This window comes from Rhinopithecus bieti, unplaced genomic scaffold (assembly GCF_001698545.2).
Source record: "Rhinopithecus bieti isolate Rb0 unplaced genomic scaffold, ASM169854v2 scaffold_5626, whole genome shotgun sequence".
Classification (NCBI taxonomy): Eukaryota; Metazoa; Chordata; class Mammalia; order Primates; family Cercopithecidae; genus Rhinopithecus; species Rhinopithecus bieti.
The window spans coordinates 566,961-590,857 of record NW_016805666.1 but is presented as its reverse complement, the minus strand read 5'-3'; the positions used below and the strand labels follow the sequence as shown (position 1 = coordinate 590,857).

The window sequence follows — 23,897 nt, the reverse complement described above, 5'->3', positions numbered from 1 at the left end:
ACCTAGTGTGCGGGGGATGCTGTACCCTCCATGTATTGGGAAGTGACAGAAATAACTGTTGGCTTGTGAATTATGGCTCCCAGAGAAACAAAACTGCTAGCCCATGTTAGGGAGGGTTTACACTCAGTGATGAATGTCCTTTAACAGATTTAGAAATCCCTGCTGCCTTTTATTTGTGGAATCAATAAGGAACAGAAATCACTTAGATTTTCAACTTTGCTTAATTGCATCTACAGTATAAGGGGGAATTATGTGCTCTGGTGGCATGTGTGTGATTTTGTCTTCTGTCAAGCAAGAACAAAATGCCTCCTCTTAGACTACTGTACGCAGTAAGTGAGATCTTGGCAACAATGACCATAAGGATGTTGATTTGAGAATTGGCAAAGATCTCAGGAAAAATCACTGGTGAACATCAACATTCTGACACACTGTGTCAACATTTTATAGATGAAGGAACCGCAGCTGGGAGAGGCCAGATGTATGTATTGCCCAGGAATGTATTGCTATCATGCCAGTGCAGTACCCTCCCCACAACCCAAAAGCAAGTCCTCAAAACAGTCCCAACTCCTGCATGCTGACCAAGCACAGAATGTGACTTAGGAGGATGGAGACGTAAGAAGGAGGCCCACAGAAGGAAGAGAGCTGCCCCTGGGCTTCCCGCCCTCCCTGCACCTCACCCTAGTGCTGGCCTGGGAAAGGCAGAGCTGTGAACTTGCCTGTTTTGACCACATCCATCCAGGTCAATCAATTCAGTCAACAGGCTGATAACTGTGATAACTGAGCTCAAAAAGGTGGGCCCAGAAAAAACTAAAGGGGACCAAGAACCAAGACTGAGAAGGTGAAAGACCCTAAGACAAGGCTCAGTTTGGAGGAATGGTGCTAAATTTCATTTGCACCAAGCCTTGGAGTCAGACAAATCTAGATTCGGATCCCAGCCTTATTATTAATCAGCATGCAATTTTAGGCAAATTACATGATAGCTGGGGTCTCAGTTTCCTTATCTGTAAAATGTGTGCAAAACCACCTGCTTCACAGGACTGCAGTGAGGGTTAGAAGTAAGGATTGTGCAGTGCCTGGCACGTGCCAAGTGCTTAATAACTGGGATCTGGTAAACCTGTACCTGCCGAGAAGCAGGGGAGGAGGGACAGAAGGCTGGAGCCCAGCTTGACTGCTCTTGGGTGTGGAAAGTCTTCATTTTCAAGGATGAGATGAAATTTTTGGAAGTGTCATGAATCAGTATTTATCTTTGGCTAAGCACGAGACCTTGATGTTCATCTCAACAAAACCAATATTTGCGACCGGGCACAGTGGCTCATGCCTGTCATCCCAGCACATTGGGAGGCCAAGGTGGGCGGATCACCTGAGGTCAGCAGTTCAAGACCAGCCTGGCCAACATGGTGAAACCCTGTCTCTACTAAAAATACAAAACTTAGTCAGGCCTGGGGCACACGTCTGTAATCCCAGCTACTCAGGAGGCTGAGGCACAAGAATCGCTTGAACCCAGGAAGTGGAGGTCACAGTGAGCCGAGATTGCATCACTGCACTTCAGCCTGGGTGACAGAGGGAGACCCTGTCTCAAAAACAAAAACCAAACAAAACAAAACAACAGTTGCCACTTTGAGTGTTAGCTATTTCAAACACTGCTCCACAGCAAAAAGAATAGGAACGTGGGACTCTCGTGGGAGGCAGGGTCAAGGGGGTGTCACTGTGAAGACAGAGCTAACAGAGAAAGCCTGAAACTGGGGCACAAATGCGAGGTCCTCTAACTCTCCAACCAAATCACTGTGTGTCCTCAGAAAAGTCACTTATCCTCTCTGAGTCTCTGTTTCCTCGTGTGAAAAAAAGGGCTTAATAGTCCCTATTTCACAGTTAAGGGAAAGCACAGGGGAAGTAATAGATAGGAGAAGCCTTTAAATTGTTCAGAGGAAATGTTTGTTATTTTAAGTCTCTCCAGACAGTGCTGTTATTTCATCACTTCTGTAGAGCCACAGGAAATAAGGCTTACAGATTAAGTACGCTCCCATTTTAAAGAGGAAAAAGAACAGTGTTCGAGAAACACTTGAGACACTAAAGGTCTCCTCCATTATGAATTGAAGTCATCGTGACTGGTGGTACAGAATCATTTTGTGTGATCATCAAGATGAAAACACAACATTGTTCAATTCTCCCTGAGCCCTTCCACCTCACCCCTGCCAGCCCTCTGCAGCCCCTGTCTGGTAAAGATTTGCTTTCATTTCCACAGAGCAGGTGCTCATGGCCTGAAATAGGAAATGCTGGTAGACCCGATGCCTCACAATGAAGCCTGCTGACTTCCCTGGATTTTCCCTCCATTTGGAAAACGGGCCAAACTCACCGCACCTCCCACCCTCATGCTTAGACCTCTTGCACTGAATGTGCTCAGGGAAGAAAACAGGAAATCAGTCAGATGGTCCCAGAGAGAAACCACGGGCAGGCTGACAGCCCTACGGCCTGGCACCCAGTCTTCATTTCAGAAGAAATGCCCCTGTGCCCGATCGGCAGCACCCCTGCTCAGGGCTGAGAGTATGGTGGGGTTTTCTGGCCTCATCTGTGAGCCTGGGACCAGGAAGACTATTTGCTTGGTGTTGAAATAACCCAAAAAGCGTGGCCGGGCGCGGGGGCTCAGGTCTGTAATCCCCGCACTTTGGGAGGCCGAGGCGGGTGGATCACGAGGTCAGTAGTCCAAGACCAGCCTGACCAACATTGAAACCCCGTCTGTACTAAAAATACAAAAATTAGCTGGGTGTGGTGGTGGGTGCCTGTAATCCCAGCTACTCAAGAGGCTGAGGCAGGAGAATCGCTTGAAGCTGGGAGGCAGAGTTTGCAGTGAACGAGATCGTGCCACTGCACTCCAGCCTAGGCGACAGAGCGGGACTCTGTCTCAAAAAAAAAAAAAAAAAAGAAAGAAAGAAAAAAATGCAGTAAATACAGACAAAGCACTCCCGCTTCTTTCTCGGTCTGCGAGCAGGCAGTTTATTGAGAGCCACAGTTCCCGTTTCTGTTTTGGCTGCTCTCAACCTTCTGAAAGAGGTGGCAGGTGTGTAGCAAGAGCACGACTAACATAGAGGACCTGAGTCTGGGCAGAGTGAGTGGGGAGGAAGATGTGAGGCCTGGGGAAAGGGCAATAAATTGAGGCAGAGACCATAGCTTGGCTAGGCTGCCCTGGAAAGACAGCGTTCCAGGTCTGAATCCTGCTCTGGAGAGAAAGAGGAGACAATATCAAACAAACCCTCCTGAAATTTGAACCAGTCCTCTGAATCAAACACTGCAAGGTGCATTTCCACTGAATCAAATAAATGCCATTAGCAATTTGAATTAGTTACCTAAGACCCAATTCCCTAACATGACTTTCCTGGCCTGTGATAGCTGCCTTCATGCCCAGCAGGGAATGAAAGACTGAGTCAGGAGGCTGGAAGAATAAACGGTAAAGAAGCAATGACACAGATACCAGCAGCAATTCCTGCAAGGGGCCTTCCCTGTGTGAAGGAACCCAGCTCTGAGTTCCTTGCCGCCTCTGAAAAACAGCAGGAGGTTGTTTCACATCCTGAGCCTCAGCTTCCCAAGGACAACAAAAGCTACCATTTTCAGACTGACCATTGCACCCCAGGCATTTTCTCTATAAATGTCTATTACTTCACAGTTCGTGGGAGGCCAATATGACTGCCCTGATTTCTTCAGTAAAAAATCTGAGGGTCAGAAAAATAAAGGTACAAAATCAGTAACTAGTAAGTTGTAGAACCAGGATTTGAATCCAGGATCTGTCTGTGTTTACCTCTCATCTTCAAAGTGAAGAATGAGGAAGAGAAAATAAATCCTTTTTTGCCAGGCACAGGGATTCACACCTGTAACCCCAGCACTTTGGAAGGCCGAGGTGGGTGGATCACTTGAGGTTAGGAGTTCGAGACCAGCCTGGCCAACATGGTGAAACCCTGTCTCTACTAAAAATGCAAAAATTAGCCGGACATGGTGGCATATGCCTGTAATCCCAGCTACTCAGGAGGCTGAGACAAAAGAATCACTTGAACCTTGGAGGTGGAGCTTGCAGTGAGTCGAGATCACACCACTCACTCCAGCCTGGGTGACAAAGCGAGACTCCATCTCAAAAAATAAATAAATAAATAAATAAATAAATAAATAAATAAATACTTTTTTTTCTACTCTTCTCTCTGCCTCCTCCCTAATCGGGTGGGAACCAATTCAGGGACAGGCTGGGGATTCAATGTCACTGGAAATAAAAGAAATTCACATTAAAATAATAACATACACTTTCCCCCACCAAATTAATAGACTAAAAAATTACAATACAGCGGACAAACTCACTTTTAAATAACTCATGGAAAAATAACATTGAATGTCTTCTCTGAAGGACAATTTGATTAAATATATCAAAGCATTAAAAACGACCATTCTCTTTTAACCCAGTAATTCCATCTCAAAAACAGGAAATATTCAGAGAAGCAAAGACTGCAGTTTTATGTCAGCCATGCATAGCCTGAAATAACCTCAATTCCCAACTAAAGAGGACAAGTTAAATATGTTATGAACTATCCACACAATGAGTTATGATTTATTTATTTTATTTATTTATTTTTTTAAGACAGAGTCTCATTCTGTTGCCCAGGCTGTAGTACAGTGGCACGATCTTGGCTCACCACAACCTCCGCTTCCCGGGTTCAAGCGATTCTCCTGCCTCAGCCTCCTGAGTAGCTGGGATTACAGGTGTCCACCACCACACCTGGCTAATTGTTGTATTTTTAGCAGAGATGGGGTTTCAGCATCTTGGCCAGGCTGCTCTTGAACTCCTGACCTCATGATCCACCCGCCTCAGCCCCCTAAAGTGCTGGGATTACAGTAACAGGCGTGAGCCACCGCACCCGGCCACAATGGGTTATGATTAAATAATTAAAATAACATTCATAAAATTTCTTACAGTTTTACTTTTAAAACATTTATTCACTTACTTATTTTAGAGACCAGGTCTCACTCTGTCACCCAGGCTGGACTACAGTGGCACAGTGATAGCTCACTGCAACCTTGAGCTCCTGGGCTCAGGCCATCCTCCCTCCTCAGCCTCCCAAGCAGTTAGGACTACAAGCACACACCACCACACTCAGATAGTTTTAAAATAAAAAAATTGCACTTACATAGAAAACTATAGAAAGTAGTAATAATGAACCACCATGTATCCATTATCTAGCATCAATAATTATCAATTCATGGTCAATACTGTTTTATTAATAGCCACCTATCCCTGAGTATTTTAAGTAAATGCCAGATATATCATTCCATCCATAAATATGTAATTATGTCCTTTTAAAAAAATAGGACCATAGTACCATTATCAACTTAAATTTTTTTTCAATTATTGACTTTTTAACAAAACAGGAAAATGCTCACAATATAGTGTGAATAAATAAAGATTATAAAACTATATATTATATAATCTTAGTTGAAAGAAAAAGGGAGGAAGAAAGGAGGGAGGTAAGGAAGGAAAGAAAAAAAGAAGGGAGGGAGGGTGGGCAATTTGACAAATAGTATCAAAGCATTAAAAATGTCCACTCTCTTTTAATTCAGTAATTCTATCTCCAAAAAAGAAATTATCAGAAAAGCTGCCAAAGACTGTAGTTTCGCTTCAGTCCATGCATAACCTGAAACAACCTCAAACCCTAACAAAAAGGAATATTTAAATATGTTATGAAATGTCCACGTGAAGGGAAGAAAGAGACACAGAGAGAAACACCAAAAAAGAAAAAGAGAGAAATGCTTATTCACAGACAAAAAAAGACTTGAAGGAAATAAATCTAAAATATTGCCAGTAGTTTGTAATTACCCATGTCATGAGATTTATGTTTGTGTGTGTGTATTTTTATCAAGGGAAATCTATTAGATATTTATTATTTCCCCTGCTCTTCTTTTGTTCCTCAAGTTTTAACTTTTCCTCTAGTACAGCTTCCCTGAAGGCTGAAAAACTTCCATTAGTATTTCTCTAAGAGCAGGTCTCCTGGAAAAGAAGTCTCTTGGTTTTCCATCACCTGAAAATATCTTTATTTTGCTTTCACTCCTAAAGAATATTTTTTCTGGATATAAAATTTTGGGTGGGTAGTTTTTTTTTTTTTTCTTCCAGCATTCTAAAGATGGCGTTTCACTGTCTTTGTCCATGGTTTTGGATGAGAAATCGACAGTCATTTGAGTTCCTTCCTTCCTTCCTTCCTTCCTTCCTTCCTTCCTTCCTTCCTTCTTTTCTCTTTTCTCTCTTTCTTGATTCCTTCCTTTCTTCTTTCTTTCCTTCCTTCCCTTTTCTTATGTATAATGTGTCATATTTTCATGCTCTTAATATTTTTTAATCCTTGGTTTTTAGAAGTTTTCTTATGAGGTGGGTGAGGAGTTGTCATGAAAGTTACCCTGGTTGAAATTACTGAGATTCTTCGATGTGTAAAAATATGGCTTTCTTTAAATTTGAAACTATTTCAGCCATTCTTTCTCCAAATATTTTTTTCTGCACCAGTAGTTTTCTTTTTACCTTCTGAGATGGAATTCCAATACCAAGAATTTTCAGCCTTTTGACATTGTCCCACAGTACCATGAAATGCTTTTCATTTTTCTCCAGTTTTTTGTTTCATAATGTATATTTCATTGTGTATAATTTGTATTGATCTACTTCAACTTCACTGGCTTTTTTCTCTGTCATCTTTATTCCGCCACTGAGCCCATATCATCTTTTCAGTTCTAAAATTTCTATCTGATTATTCTGCAGCTTCTATTTCTCTGCTGAGAACTTCTATCTTTCCATCAATTTCAAGAGTGGAGAATGGTCATACTTACTTTAAGTTATTGTGTAATAATTTCACGATCTAAGTCATTTCAGTGTTAGTGCCTACTGAATTGTCTTTTCCTTTGAGTACTGTTTAGATTTTCCGGGTTGTTTTGATATTGAGTAAATTTGAATTGTATCCTGGATTTTAAATATCATGTTGTGAGACTCTGGATCCTGTTAAAATTATCTGAAAATGTTGATTGTTTGTTTGTTTGTTTGTTTGTTTGTTTTCAGGAAATTAACCCACTTAGGTTCGGACTGAAAGTACTGTCTCGCTTTTTATGAGTGTTAGCTCCAGTGACAGATCAGTTTTCAAAGCTTTTGCTATGCCATTTGAGTCAATCTGTCACATGCTCCATTCAAGAGTTTGTCTGGGACTTGGGTGGTTGTTAATATCACAGTTAGATTCTCATAACCTCTTCTGTGCCTCCTGGGTCTGTTCCATGCATGCACACCTTGTAGTGTGCCCAGGACTTTTGTCAGTCCAATTTGTGGATCCCTTTTTCCAGCTCTCTCCTCTTAGGGATTTCCTCACACTCTCTGGCTTCCAGTGGCTTTTTCCCCACTGCTTCCTCTAGCTGGAAAGATGGAGTTATCTCGGACTCTTAGCTTTCCATACTGTTCTGCAAATCCATGTTCATTGTGAGTCATTGTTCAAGTTTTGAACCCAGTACTCTGCCTGCTTGCTATTACTTTTCAGAGTTCTCATGTGGTTTTTTGCATCCTCTCCAGTTTTTTGTTGTAAACATTGGTAGAGATTGTGGTTGGATTACTTCATCTTGGCTGTACTAGCAACTCATCCTTCTCAGCAATTTACTTCTCACCCATGTTTCAAAGCTCCACTAAAATACCACTGCCTTCTAAGGAGCCATCCTTTTTCTCCCAGCTAGAACACTTTCCTCCTCCTCTCATTAGGGAAGAAAGGGATTTGGCAATCTTGAGAATAAAACTTAAAGCCAATTTTTTTTCATGACTGTCTTTGTTCAAACATCTGAGTCTAAGGAGATGAGTGGAATGAAATCAAACTTAATCAAGAAGCACAATGGTGGTGAAGAGAGTGGGCTTTGGGGCCAGATTGCCGAAATCCCAGCTCTGCTAATTGCTAGATGTGTGACCTTAGACAAGTCACTTCTTTTTACCTCAGTTTCCTCATCTATGAAATGAAACTAATAATAATAATAGTTACCACATAGAATTATTATGAAGATTAAGTGAGTTAACAGTTGTAAAGCACCTAGAAAAATGCCACATTATAGGTGATTACTATGAATCTCTCACAGGTTGCCATAACTCTGCACATGAGAGAACGCTATGCAGGGAAAAGGGGAAAGGAGCACACAGGGAAGTGGCTCTATTTCCACCTCTTCCTACGTCCTGAAAGCAACTGCAATTTTTGTTTTGATAAATACTTGAAAAAGCCCAATTTGTGTAGATCTGAGAAGTCATGTGGCAGGGTGGGGACATAATTACATGAGGTAGGTTAGATCTGGCTTCCAGACTGGCTCTCCTTTGGGTCTAGGTTTTATGTTCTAAATCATGATCACAGAGGTAGACTGGTCTATCTACACAGAGCTGACAGAATGATCTCTCTAAGAGGCAAATGAAACAGGGTCATTTCTCAGTTTACCCTCCAATGGTTCCCTGAAACACAGATAAAATCTGAATTCCTTAGACTGTTCCAGAAGACTTGTGACTTTTGCTGCTGCTGCTGTTACCTCGTTTCCTGCCCTCCCCAACAGCCCTCACATTCCAGCCATACTGAACTCAGGTTGGCTCATCCCACTTGCACCACCTCCCTCATCCTCAAGGTCAAATATTCCCCCACCATTTTGTCAAAGATGCAGATATCTCCTCTTCCATGCAAATTACTGAAGGGCTTTCCCAGACTCCCCAGGACCCTGTTGGTCGGTCCTTCCTTCCTGTGTGCTCCCACAGCCCTCTAACCATATTCTAGTAGCACTTTCTGGTCGACAGTAATCATTTATTTTATGGGTCCTTCTCTCCCTCAATACACCAGCGTTTTTCAAAATACGTATTATTTTACCTTAGTGGGTCTCAAAAACAATTTAGGGCCCAAGACCAGGTTTTAAAAAAGAGAATAAACTAGATTTTAAAATATCAGAATTCACTGCATGTAATAAGAGAAAGTAGAGCTTGATGAACCTTTTGTCTCAAATAGATCATTAGAAAGATGGATGACAGATAATGAACCCCCACAGACCCATAACCCGTTTCAGTATTATCAACTCACGGTCAATCCTGTTTTGTGTATACTCCACTCACGCCTAGATCCCTAGATTTTGAAACAAATCCTGAACTCACCATTTCATTCATAAATGTTTCAATATATAACCCTTAAAAAAAAGAACTAAAACAAAACTGCAATACCATAAAATGTACTTCTTATTGATGGTGGCAGTCAAAAAAGTTTCTAAGACTTAGAAGTTCCTAGGAAGAGATGCCATCTCATTTATCTCTGCATTTTCATGCCCTGGCACTCAATAAGTGCTGAGTAAGGAAAGGAAGAAGACGAGAAACAGAAAGGATAGAAGATAGAAAGGTTGTAAAAGGCGGAGGAAAGAAAGGTGATTTCTTCTCTTTTAGCTTTGAATCATCTTGAAAGTATTTTCAATGAATTTCTCTAAAGGAAAGAAACAAAATACTCACCAATTTAGCTTCCTCATCAATAATTAATTCCTGAATAAGGTTTCTGTATTTGTTGTTATCTCTCTGGGATGTCACATATGACTGTACAAGTTGTTCGTTGCATAATGGCATCCGGTCCTGGCTGAAAGGGCACCCTTTCTTAATAGCACAAAAGTGCTATATAGGCTAACAGGACACTGTTCTCGCTCCCGACTCTAGTGTATTACATATTGTTACCTTGGTCCACTCTGCTGTCTTCTTCCCTTCCTCCTACACTGCCTATGGAGGCTACAGGCAAGAGATTCTTCCTGGGCACCTGGAAGTATGTTCTCAGTAATGCTTACAAAAGGCCATCTTTCTACAGAAAAACTTTGGTATCAGAAGTAGGACCTCTCTCCTGGGAACAGTCCTGGGCTCTGGGGCTGGCTCTGCCACCTGCTAGTCACAGGACTTTTAGATAGTCTCCCTGTGTTAGTCTGTTCTTCCATTGCTATAAACACCTGACACTGGGTAATTTATAGAGAAAGGAGATTTAATTGGCTCACAGTTCTGCAGGCTGTACAAGCATGGTGCCAGCATCTGTTCACTTTCTGGGGAGGCCTCAGGGAGCTTTTAATTATGGTGGAAGGTGAAGCAGAAGAGGCATGTCACATGGCGAAAGCAAAAGCAAGAGGCAGTGGTGGGGGAGGTGCCACACACTTTTAAACAACCAGATCTCATGAGAACTCACTGTTGTGAGGACAACTCCAAGCCATGAAAGATCCACCCCCATGACTCAAACACCTCCCAGCAGGCCCCACCTCCAACACTGGGGGTTACATTTCAACATGAGATTTGGTGGGGACATATATTCAAACCACATCAATTCCTGAGGCCACATTTCCTTGTATGAAAGTAGAAATAATAGCTCTTCTGTCTCTTTCTAAGAACCCTTATGAGGACCAAAGGAAAAACAAATGTTTTGGAATAATAAAGTAGCACAGGGATGTAAGGAATATTTTATTAATGACTTACGGTTATGTCCAGAATGGTAGTTCCTAAACTTCACTGCTGTCTTGACAGATTTTCAATTATCCTTCTCCTAAAAATTCTGCATTATAATTCTTTAAAAGCACAATTTCACAAATTATTGAAAATATATATTATTTAAAGTATCAAATGCCAAGAAACAAATTTAATTAAAGATAGGCAAGACTTTTTACTGAAAACTACAAAACACTAGTGAGAGAAATAAAAGATCTAAATAAATGGGGGATGTATACCATGTTTATAAACTGAAAGATTCAATTTTGTTAAAATGTCAGTTTTCCCCCAAATTGATGGTGATGGCTGATTTTATGTGCCAACTTGACTGCACCACAGAGTACCTAGATATTTAGTCAAACATTCTGGGTGTTTCAATGAGGTTGTTTTGGATTAAATTAGCATTGGAATCATCAGGCTGAGTACAGCAGATTGCCCCCTCTACTGGTGGGCCTTATCCAATCAGTTAACGGCCTGAATACAATAAAACAGGCGGACCCTCCCACAGGTAAGAGGGAGCTCCTCCTGTCTGACTGCCTTGAGCTGGGGCATTGTTTTTGTTGTTGCTGTTTTGGTTTGGTTTTGGGTTTTTTTTCCCCGGCCTTTGGACTCAAGCTGAAAGGCCTTAAGCCAACTGGCATTTGCACTAGAACTACGCCATTGGCTTTCCCTGGTTCTCAGGCCTTTGGACTCAGACTGGAACTGCACCATTGGTTCTCCTGGGCCTCCACCTTGCCAGTCACAGATCTTGGTAATTGTCAGTTTCCATAATTGCATAAGCCATTGTTTTATTTATCTTACTAATGTTTTATAGTCTTCAGTAAAATGTCTTGCCTATCTTTAATTAAATTTGCTTCTTGCATTTGATATTTTGCTACTGTAAATAGTATGTAAAATATACTTTCTAAAATTGATATTTTGCTACTGTAAATAGTATATAAAATATACTTTCTAATAATTTGTGAACCTGTGCATTTAAAGAATTATAATGTAGAATTTTTTGGATAAGGGTAATTATGTACACACACATACATGCCATTGATTCGGAATCAACTGAATCAAGGGACATTTCAAAACCCTTTCTGCTGATATGCCCAGAGTTGAGATTTTACCCAGAAATAGAAACAGACAAATCACAGAACTTTCCTCACCCCAAATCGTAGGCAAAGGTAAGTGGTACAGACAGGAATTGATGAGATGTTGGCAGAGAGGAGATGCTTAGCAGCAAGAAAGCCACAATGAACCTCCTAGTCAATGCTTCACAGGGTGCAAGGCCACATAAAAAATGAGGGAAAGAAGTCCTTGGCATTTTCCAGACGTAATGACTACATTCACTTTTCCTTAGCCTGAGCAGATAATGGCATCTCTCTTCTTCTTGTTCGGCTTTGCAGATCCACCTGTCTTTATTATACACACTTCTATTATCACAGGAAGATTTTTACAAGTTTATTCATTCAGCCAACAAACACCCATTACCTAACACCCAGCCGGAACATCTGAGCACTCCATAAATGCCTCTGTCTCCAGAAAGGGGCATGGAGGAGGACATGACAGCCACAGAGTGGCTCACTATTCAGAGGACCCAGCTCCCAGGCTGGATGGTTCAGGGAGGCTGCCAGGGAGACATGTCTCAGCTCAGACAAGAAGATGAGGGCAAGTTGGACAGACCAGGGGAGGGGAATGAGCTGGGCTCAAGGGTCTTTTTGGTCATTTCTTTGCATTTCCTAAGGAATGTGTTTTTTACCTTATCATGTAGACAACTTTGATCTGTGTTGCTGAGCATAAAGAAACACTTGATAGCTTCCATAAACCTGACAGTTTCCTATGACACTAAGTGTGGGAGGGAAATCACTAAACTAATAAGTATATGAAATATCATCCCTTCTTTGTGGAATTATGAGCTCATTCATCTCCGAAACAAAATCATATTAAAAGCTTCAGACACATGCAAATGTTGATTTGCCTCCCATTTGTTTCATGACGGCCTTAAACCTAGAATGTGCACTTAAAAATACACCATAATAGAAAACATGGTCAGATCGAAGAGCTAATTACAACACCAATGTAAGGCAACAAAGTTCTCTCTTTGGTAGAGCAGAAAATAAAGCTAAAAACAGTGTTTGTTTGTTTGTTTTGTTTTTTGGGGTTTTTTTTTAAGACAAAGTCACACTCTGTCACCCAGGCTGTAGTGCGGTGGCATGATCTCAACTCACTGCAACCTCCGCATACTGGGTTCAAGCAATTCTCCTGCCTCAGCCTCCTGAGAAGCTGAGGTTACAGGCACTTGCCACCATGCCCAGCTAATTTTTGTATTTTAAGTAGACATGGGGTTTCACCACGTTGGTCAGGCTGGTCTCAAACTCCTGACCTCGTGATCCATCTGCCTCAGCCTCCCAAAGTGCTGGGAGTACAGGCGTGAGCCACCGCATCCGGCCACTTGTTTGTTTTTCATTACATTTATGGGGGGCCCTTTATGTGCAGGACACTGTGTGAAATGCATTTTGTCACTTAAACCCCTAACATGCTGCTGAAGCAGATGCCATAATCCCATTTTACGGATGAAGCCGAAGTCCAGAAAGGTCAGCCATTTGACCAAAGGGGGCATCTAGAAAGTGCATCTAGAAAGCACTGGAAGTGAGATCCAAACCCACGTTTACAACAGTTATTGAGTACTAATTATGTGCCAGGCACTGATCTTAGCACTTTTCAAGTATTAACAGATTTAATCCCCACTGCAATATTACAGGGAGACATTGCTGTCATCTGATTTTAGATAAAGAAATGAGGCAGAGAGAGGTAAAATAATTTATCCAAAGTCACACATCCCTCTGATTCAATGCCTGAGACAGATCTATGTGCAGCAGAGGGTATGGAAGGTGACATGCAGCTCATCCCTTTCCTCGGGCTGTGGACATTTCACAATGTCCAGAGTTCAGGTAGGAACCCCGAGTTCTACCCTGCTTCTGTACCATTGTGGGAAGTTGAAGCCAAACTTAGTGAAGCCACATGGCTAGTTGAAACCTGTGGGTCTGCGGGTTTGGCTCTCACCATTAATCTGCACAGAAAAACTGTTTAACCCACCTTCTCCCAAGGAAGGCACGTTTCTGCCAATGATGGCCTCACCTGACACTCTGGTCAGTTTTATAGGCAGTGTTCTAAAAAGCATCTGGGGAAGTACACGCAAATGCTTGGCCCATTTCTAGTCCAGTTAAATTTAGCAGAACTGAGTAAATTTTCACACCCAAGGTTGGTGATTAGTAGCAAAACGGCTGTGCTCATATATCACTCATGGCTGGGAAAACAGAAGTGAAACCTTAAGAAAATTCCTCAGAACAACCAACAATAGTTCAAAAACAGAAAGAAACATAAATTTGTGGGTGCCTACTGTAGCATCAAATGTAACGCTGAGAAATTTTGGAACAACCTAAATAGCCGTAGGAAAAAGCAAATTGTGATCCAGAAGTCCATGATGGTCTATGAAGCCATTAACACACAACATGCACTATACAGATTGAAGATAACGGGAGAAACAAAATAAACTTTCTTTCTCTTTTTTTTTTTTTTTTTTTTTTTTTTTGAGCCAGAGTCTCGCTCTCGTCACCCAGGGTGGAGTGCAATGGCAAAATCTCGGCTCACTGCCACCTCCCTTCCCGGGTTCAAGAGATTTTCCTGCCTCAGCATCCCGAGTAGCTGGGATTACAGGCACCCTCCACCATGCCCAGCTAATTTTTTTTTTTTTTTTTTGGATTTTTTAGTAGAGACAGAGTTTCACCATGTTGGCCAGGCTGGTCTCGAACTCCTGACCTCAGGTGATCTGCCCACCTCAGCCTCCCAAAGTGCAGAGATTATAGGCATGAGTCACTATGCCTGGCCCAAAATAAACTTTCGATCAACACTAAAATTGTAATTCTATTAAAAGCTTGCTTTGCAAACAGACTATGATTACAAAGGACCATTGTTACCAGTGAACAGTAATGTGTCAGGAGGCAGGGTTTTTAAAATGTGTCTTGGCTGGGCACCATGACTCATGCTTATAAATCCCAACACTTTGAGAGGCCAAGGCAGGAGGAACGCTGGAGGCCAGAAGTTCAAGACCCGTCTGGCCAACACACTCTACAAAAATATTCTTAAAATAGCTCAGTGTGATAGCGCACGCCTACAGTCCCAGTTACTCAGAAGGCTGAGAAGGGAGGATCCCGAGGCCACAAGTTCAAGGCTTCAGTGAACTACGATACCACTCCAGCCTGGGCAAGAGAGGGGGACTCTGTCTCTAAAAAAAAATAAATAAATAAAAATGTATATTGACTGCTGTCATAATATTTGTGAGTAAAACAAGAAAAGCAAGTCTGGCACCAAGTTTGTTGCCGCCAGAGCACGCACATGTCCCTCCCACTCCACTTCCCCTTCATTAGAATATAGTAGTCTTGGTCAGGCGCGGAGGTTCCCGCCTGTAATCCCAGCTCTTTGGGAGGCCAAGGACAGCGGATCATGAGGTCAGGAGATCAAGACCATCCTGGCTAACACGATGAAACCCAATCTCTACTAAAAATACAAAATTAGCCAGGCGCAGTGGCACACTCCTGTATTCCCAACTATTCAGGAGGCTGAGGCAGGAGAATTGCTTGAACCAGGGAGGTGGAAGTTGCAGTGAGCCGAGATTGCACCATTGCACTCCAGCCTGGGCGGCAGAGCGAGACTCCGTCTCAAAAAAAAACAAAACGAAAAAAACAACAAAAAACAAACAAACAAACAAAAAGATTATAGTAGTCTCCCTTGAAGGCGACAAATCCAGGTCTACTTCCGCGGATGTCTTGCCTTAGCATAGAGGACAGAAAACACATTTATTCAGCACCAACAATGGCCTGGCTTTGGCCTAGCTGAGCTGTTCCTATGCATTATCACCTTGAATGGTGCACACCTGCTAAGACGAGAGTGGCGTTATGGTCCCACATCCCTAGACAGAGGCTTACTGCCTAGTAAAAGGATGCCCTTAACTTTTGCGTATGAATCTAAGGAGGAGGATTCCCTTTACTTCCCCAGGACCAGCTGCCTCCACAAGAGCAAGTTTAACAATGGTTTGGAAATGAGCTGCCCCTGCATTGCCCCAGGGCCCCCTTCCTGGAGGGCTGGCTGTTCGCCAGAGTGGGAAGAGGAAGGAGAGGACAGGATCCAGCTCCGTGGCTTTCCAGCTTCGTGCCCCCCAGGCAAGTTACCTAACGTCTCTGGGCTTCATTTCCTCAACCATTTGAACTATGTGAAATAATATATGTAAAACGCTTAGAACTGGGCTCCACAATGCAACAGCCACTAGCCACATGTGGCTAGGCCAAACTGAGATGTGCTGTAAGTGTAAAAATACACATCGAAGATTTCTTATGGAAAAAAGAATGTAGAAAATATGATTCGTAATTTTATAGTGATTACATGAAAAACTAACAGTATTTTGAATATATTGAGTGAAATACAGTTGATCCTTAAACAGCACAGTTCCATTTACATGCAGATGTTTTTCAATGAAAGTTACACGGAGTGTACCTGTCTCTCCAGCCTCCCCCAGCCCTCCTTCTACCTCTGCCATTCCTGAAACAACAAACCCAACCCCTCCTCTTCCTCCTCCTCAGCCTGCTCAGTGTAAAGATGATGAGGATGAAGACCTTTATGAGGATCCACTTACACTTATTCAATAATAAATATATTTTCTCTTTCTTATGATTTTCCTAATAACATTCTTTTCCCTAGCTTACTTTATTATAAGAATACAGTATGTAAAATGCATAACATATAAAGTATGCGTTCATTAATTTTTTATGTTATCAGTAAGGCTTCTGGTTAACGGTAGGCTATTCGTGTTAAGTTTAGGGGGAGTCAAAAGTTATACATGAATTTTCTTTCTTTTTCTTATTTTTCAGAGTCTACTTTCAGAAAATGCACATGGATTTTCAACTTCAAAGAGAGCTAGTGCCCTTAACCCCTGTGTAGGTCTATATTGTTTAAATTAATTTCATCTGTTTCTTATTTTTTTTAAAAAAATAAATTTTATAAAAATAATAATAGAGACAGGGTGTTGCCCAGGCTGGTCTCCTGCTCAAGTGATCCTCCTGCCTCAGCCTCCCAAAGTGCTGGAATTACAGGCATGAGCCACCACACCTGGCCTCTTTTTGCTTTTTTAATGTGGCTATTACAAATTTGAAAACTATGTATGCAGCCCACACTTGTGGCTTGCTTTCTATTTCCATTAGATAGCACTGGCTTAGAACACAGTTCTGCACAATGTTACTTCTTTATTTGTCTGTCCCCACTCACCGGTCAGCATTGTCTCAGTATTGTCAGCACTGTCTAAAATCCTTCCTTTTTTTTTTTTTGATAGAATCTCACTCTGTCCTACACTGGAGTACAATGATTCCGTCGTAGCTCACTGCAGCCTCAATCTCCCAGGCTCAAGTGATCCAATCACCTCAGCCTCCTGATTAGCCGTGACTACTGGTGTGTGCGACCATACCCGGTTTTTTTTTTTATTATTATTTTTTGAAAAGACAGGGTCTTACTATGTTACCCAGGCTGGGCTCAAACTCCTGGACTCAAGTAATCCTCCTACCTTGGCCTCTCAAAATATTGGGAGGCATGAGTCACCGTGGCTGGCCTAAAACCGTTAATCTTTAGGTTGGGTGAGTTCCTTTGCCTTTCCAAGCCTCAGTTTACCATTCTGAGACAGATGATGAAGAGCAGAATAGGAACTAGACTTAGAATCAGAAGACTGGGCTCCAGCCCTCATTCTACCATTACTAACTAGATGACCTTTAGCATGTCATTTCATCCAGTGACAGTTTTGTCACTTACAAAACAGGGGGCAACACCCTGAGCGTTGCATGAAATAACACGTGTGACAGTGCTTGATAAATGCAAAGGACTATCGAGATCAGGAAGAAGTAGCGTAACATGCCCAGCCTCCTCTGATAGTCCATGCCTCCCATTTTATATTATTACTTAACTATTTTCCATGTCTCATGTCTCTAAAAACAAATTTCCCCAAGAATACACTTCTTCCTTCCCACCTGCCCGCCTCCAACATAGCCAAAGCACAGTGCTACAGACAGAACCCCTCAAACCACCACATAGACCAAGTGTGCTGTGTGAGGTGGTCACGAAGAAGCTCCAAGTGGAGATGACCTTGGAAACAAACTGGCAATACAATGTGGAAAGTGGGTCCACATTCCAGGGACCCAAGCAGAGTACCAGTGTAGCAGGGACCCAAGCAGAGAGGGGCAAGAAGCAGGGGACACGTATGTAGTGGCCAACAGGAAGGACTCTAGAGTGCAGACATTTGCAAAACAGGAGAGCATAAAGGTATGCATGAGCCTCGAATTCTGTAGCACTTAAAGCAAAGAAAACATCAGGGTATGATGTACAGTGGGCCACCTATGAGATGGGCCCTGTCACCAGAGATACCTGGTGGGTAGGTCCTTCCACAGATGGAATGCTGTTGCCTTCTTGCCTTTGCTACTTCAGGTTCTCCAGCTCACCCATGATCCACTCAAGCATGTGTGTCGTAAGTTCTTGGAGCTTAAGTACTACCTGCAGCAAATGCATAACCCTCCATTATTTGCACAGAGGCTTGTGAGAGAATAAGCTCCTGTCTCACAATATGCTGTTCCTATTTTTAGCCAGGAAACAACGCCTAACCACCTACACTGTACCTCCTTGCAAGGCCACAAAGCATGAAAAGCACAAAGCTATGCCATCATGTAGGTAACAGAGTGGGCTTTTCTGCCTCATAACATGTTTCTTCCTAATTCCAAAATAAGATCCGGATTATTTCTAGTTAAGCTAAGCTGCAAACTCTTACTGTATCAAAAACACAATTGTCTATCTGAACGGCCCCGGAAAAGCAAACGCACAAAGCTTCTTGGGTGAAGATCTGAAGCAAGGCTTCTTATAGTTGACTAGTCCTTCGACTATTACTGCTATTCAATATACTGGTCCTTCAAACAGACCTGTATTCAAATATTTAAAGAGAAAAAAAGAATCTCAAAATATCTTATTCTTATTTAAAAAGACAAATGATCAGGAAGCAGCTATTTGTGAGAGGAATGGTACATGCGACGGGAGTAAATGCGCACCGATAATATGGCTGCGGCATCTGTGGGCCTGTGTCTACCTGTGCACACAGACACAGTGGAGCCACACACCTCACCCAAAGATTGTATCTCAAATCAGTGATCCCTCTCATGGGAAGCTATTTATTTATATTGATTAAAAGCATTCATTAAACAATCTTTTTCTTTTTTTTTTTTTTTTTCCTGAGACAGAGTCTCAATCTGTCGCCCAAGCTAGAGCACAGTGGCATGATCTCGGCTCACTGCAGCCTCTGACTCCACGGCTCAAGCTATTCTCCTGCCTCAGCCTCCCGAGTTGCTGGGATTACAGGCATAAGCCACCATGCCCAGCTAATTTTTGCATGTTTAGTAGAAATAGGGTCTCGCCATGTTGGCCAGTTTGGTCTCGAACTCCTGACCTCAGGTGATCCTCCTGCCTCAGCCTCCCAAAGTGCTGGGGTTTTAGGAGTGAGCCACCATGCACAGCCTGCATTTTAACAATCTTTTTTTTTTTTTTTTTTGAGGCAGTCTCGCTCTGTCGCCCAGGCTGGAGTGCAGTGGTGCATTCTTGGCTCACTGCAAGCTCCACCTCCCAGGTTCAAGCCATTCTCCTGCCTCAGCTTCCCAAGTAGCTGAGAACACAGGTACATGCCACCACGCCCAGCTAATTTTTGTATTTTTAGTAGAAACAGGGTTTCACCATGTTGGCCAGGATGGTCTCGATCTCGTGACCTCATGATCTGCCCACCTCGGCCTCCCAAAGTGCTGGGATTACAGGAATAAGCCACCGCGCCCGGCCCATTTTAACAGTCTTAAAGTTCTTATCAATCTGTTGCATTTGGATTTTATCTGGATCCTAATTTGAATACACAAACTATTTTAAAACCACACACACCCACATCTATACACATACACATACACACACACACTAATATATATACATACACGCATATATGTAATAATTGAGGAAAATTGAATATTGACGCCACACCTGGTATTAAGGAATACTTACTTATTTGAATGTGATAATAGTATCTTGTCGTTTTTATTTTTAAAGGTTTTTTTTGTTTTGTTTTTTTTTTTGTTTTTGAGATGGAGTCTCGCTCTGTTGCTCAGGCTGGAGTGTGTAGTGGCGTGATCTTGGCTCACTGCAACCTCCGCCTCCTGGGTTCAAGCAATTCCCCCGCCTCAGCCTCCTGAGTAGCTGGGATTACAGGCGCCCACCATGCCTGGCTAACTTTTGTGTTTTTAGTAGAGACGGAGTGTCGTCATGTTGGCCGGGCTGGTCTCAAACTCCTTAGCCACCTTGGCCTCCCAAAGTGCTGGGATTACATACATGAGCCACTGCACCCGGCCTATTTTTAAAGGGTCTCTGTCTTTTAAATACACGTAGAAAAACGGAAATATCTACAGTAAAATGAAAAAATAAACAGCTGAATTCGAGGTCAGTTAAAATAACATCTTATTTTGTATGACTATTCATGTGCAGTCAATGAAAGTTAAAGAAACAAAAAGCCCCCCCCCACTTTGAATCACCTATGAGATACAGAATATATGGTCTGTTTATACAGCCCTGAGCACGCATGTAAAATTCACTCAGTGAATCTAACACAGCTGCATTAGACTCCAGCCCTGAAAGGGATCAGGATGTGTACCAAAAGAAGTAATTATCTTCAGTTTACTACCATGTTACATTAAAAAGACAAACATTTAAATACTGGGATCGCACCTGGCCCCACAAGCTGCTCACCCTAGAAACTGAGAGAACTCTAATTCATGTCTCTGCACCTGCACTTGTGGGCTTTCAGCTGACCAAGTGGCTGTCAGAACTGTGGGCATTATTTCAATTACTCTGTCTTTCTCTCTCAATCTCTTCGTTGTAAAAAAGTTGCTGAGTAGAGCTGAATCGACATATTTTTCTCCTCCAAGGTGAAGTTGTACTAGGCCTCTACTATTTGAGCTGATATTTAAGGACTGAAGACAATCTCATCTCAACACATAGAAATATATGGAAGGCAAGGAGCCTGCCAAGTCCTTCAGGGTCCTAGAGACCCTCTTTGATGAGGAAGTAGAGCCATGTCTACCTACATGCAGCAGCAGAGAGCCTAGCATTCAACTGTTATAATGATTATTATCATTCTCATCATTGTTATAAGTATCACACAAAGTAATGTGCTAGGTTCTCTCTTTTATTGTAAATCTTCTGAACCACCCTGTGGGTTGATTATTTTACAGGTAAAGAAGCTAAAGCTCAGAGGAAGCAAATGATTTTCGAAAGGCCACACAGCTAGAAAGTGACAAAACCAAACTTCCAATCTAGTTTCCCAGGCCTACCCTTTCGTCTTCTAGCACGCTGCTACCTCTGGGTCCCAGGCCTACCCTTTCCTCTTCTAGCATGCTGCTACCTCTGGGTGGAAAGAAGGCCTTTAAGACACAGTTATCTACCTAGGCCTCTTATTTTTCTAAAACATAAAAATAAATAAATAAAAAAACCCTGTCAAGTTATCTCACTGTGAAGCAGACAAAAGCACACCCCGTGATCCCAAGGGGAGCTTCTGCAAGTCTGCGCCACTGTTTAGTTTCGCTTCCAGCATCTCTGGCCACCATTGTCTTCCATCTCACTAACTTGCTTGAGAGAAGAGGACAAGACATGCGTGACTTTTTCGTTCAGAATGAAAGATGTACAGGTGACCCTATGCCAAAAACAGGAAATAATTTTCTTTAAATCTTAACTCCATCAGCTTATTATGGCCCCTTAGGAACCACACTGGATATTTATGAGAGTGAACTGTCAAAGGATGTGCTCTCCCCAAGGGCCACCAAACAGGGACCCCAGGGACCCCACCAGCAGTGTGCCCTCAAGTTAGATTCCTTTATGAACTTGTTATTTCAACTCCTCATGCAGGTGTTTATCAAGTACCTGCAAAGGCAGCCCCCACCCAAAGCTAGACGCATTGGGGACACAAACACTCAAGTCAGAGTTGCAGCCCACAGCTATCGCCAGGAGACAGAGGAGGGGAGTGATGGGAGGCAGTGGGGAACGGCTGTCCTTTGTCACAGGATCTAGCTGCTGTCATCCCAGGAAGAACTGCATGGGACAGGCAGTGTTAGGCAAGTCAGTAAACAGTTTGCCTCATAAACACTGACCAGCAGTGGAAACTATCTGACCTGGATAGATAGTGGACTGTGAGCACCTTAGGGGCAAGGACCACGTCTAATTTGCTTTTGTGTTCTAAAAAAAGGTAGGCCTCAAGTATTTTGTTGTTGTTGTTGTTGTTTTTGAGACAGAGTCTCACTCTGTTGCCCAGGCTAATGTGCCGTGGCGAGATCTCAGCTCACTGCAACCTCTGCCTCCCAGGTTCAAGGGGTTCTCCTGCCTCAGCCTCCCGAGTAGCTGAGATTACCGGCGCCCGCCACCACATGCAGCTCATTTTTTGTGTGTTTTTAGTAGAGACGGGTTTCACCATTCTGGCCAGGCTGTTCTTGAACTCCTGACCTCAGGTGATCCACCAGCCTCAGCCTCCCAAAGTGCTGGGATTACAGGCGGGAGCTACCGCACCCCGCCATGTTGTTTTATTTATTTATTTTTTAAGGTCATGATTGTATTAGTCCATTCTCACACTTCCATGTGAGAACTGCCAGAGACTGGGTAATTCATAAAGGAAAGCGTTTTAATTGACTTGCAGTTCCACATGGCTTGAGAGGCCTCAGGGAACTTACAATCATGGTGGAAGGCAAAGAGGAAGTAAGGCACCTTCCTCAGAAGGAGGCAGGAGGAAGTCCCGGACACTTATAACACCATCCAATCTTGTGAGAACTCACTCACTATCATGAGAACAGCACGGAGGAACCGCCCCATGATTCAATTACCTTCACCTGGTCTCTCCCTTGACACGTGGGGATCATCGGGATTACAATTCAAGATGAGATTTTGGGTGGGACACAGCCAAACCGTGTCAATGGTCATGTACTACGTTTAGAATTTTGCAAGGTATTTATGGCGGAATACTGAAACTGTTCTCACGTACCACAGCAGAGTCTGAAGTGCTCAGTTCAAAGAACTGGATTCCCAACCTCGGGATCAATTTGGCCATATGGGAGGTCAGCTGAAGATGAGGGAGATTGGAGACAATAAAATGGTATGCTATGCAAAAATCCTCTCAAAGAGTTGGACCCACTGATAACCCCAAAGATGATGGGCAGGTTACCCTCTGTCCTCAGAAGGGAGGGGAGGTGGCTGGGGAAAGGATTCCAACTCTGAGTTCTATTGTGGGAAGGTGAGAGAGTCAAGCTCTGTGGCTCGGTGGAACTTATTTCTGCCCACAAGCTCAACATCTCCACCTCTGCCCCCAGCAGTGGAGTTGTGAGAGCAAAGGAGACAAGGTGAATTGCAATGACCTCAGAGGACCAGTACGGAATGAGGCCAGTCGGTGAATCACCCATGTTCCCAAGGAACCCCTGCCACAGGAACACACACCTCCACTGGTGAGACCTGGAGAGGCCACAGGAGACAATCCCTTGGGAGGGTGAGTGAAATGGCCTGTATCAGTCCATCCAGGGAGGAACCAGAGACACCCTTTGACTCAATAGGTGGAAAGAACCGGGAAGTCTGACATAAAAAGTGTGTCAAATAAGAGGTAATTTAGTATCAGGAGTCAAAGCCTCCATGATCCCCAGTCTGAGTTAGGAACCCTTCCCTGGGCTCCCACAGCACCCTGTACAGACCCCAAGACAGCACCCCTCACAGTTTCTCTATCTGCTTCCTCTATTAGGGCATGACCTTTCAGAGAATTAGGAACCGTCCTAGCCTTCTCTGAAGCCCAGGCACCTACCACACCGCTAGGCCCAGGCTGGGTCCTAAGAAATGCCTTTTGTATGCCCTAAACAAATGAATCATGAATGAGGTATCTATGGGAGAACCACACTCCACCCAAGGGAAAATAAATACCTGGCCCGGCTGAAAAGTTAAACCACAGCATGTCCAAGAGAAGGCAACTAGCTAAGTGCTATCTGTTCCTCCCACATCATAAACGAAAGCCTTCAGTGGAAAAATCCTGACCACAAGAGAAAAAGAAAAAAGTCAGTTAGCTAGCACCAAGCACAAAGGGCAGAAGCCTGGCGAGGTGATTCACACCAATACTGTGAAACCTGGCCCAGCGATCTGCAGATGACCTGGAAGCAGGGGTGGAGGAGGTGGGGAGGCAGACAAGCATGAGAGGAAGTGATGGAGAACTTACTGGAACAAGCATCTAGGTCAGCTGCTCCTGGGTAATGCCAGAAGCTGGTTTATATCTTTTTTCTTT

The 23,897-nt window shown here is 43.1% G+C and overlaps 1 protein-coding gene across 6 annotated transcripts in view; it reads right to left on the bottom strand.

Annotated features, from left to right (window-relative positions):
- The window catches only part of ST6GAL1 (ST6 beta-galactoside alpha-2,6-sialyltransferase 1), a 149,069-nt gene that overhangs the window by 61,486 nt on the left and 63,686 nt on the right, over nucleotides 1-23,897 (bottom strand). For 2 of the 6 annotated variants that reach the window (XM_017873402.1, XM_017873406.1), the window contains exon 1: nucleotides 17,948-18,162. The exons of the other annotated variants lie outside the window; for them this stretch is intronic. The gene's annotated coding sequence lies outside the window, so the exon portion shown is untranslated. Of the gene's footprint in view, nucleotides 1-17,947; nucleotides 18,163-23,897 lie in introns of those variants that run through there. 6 annotated transcript variants of the gene reach the window in all.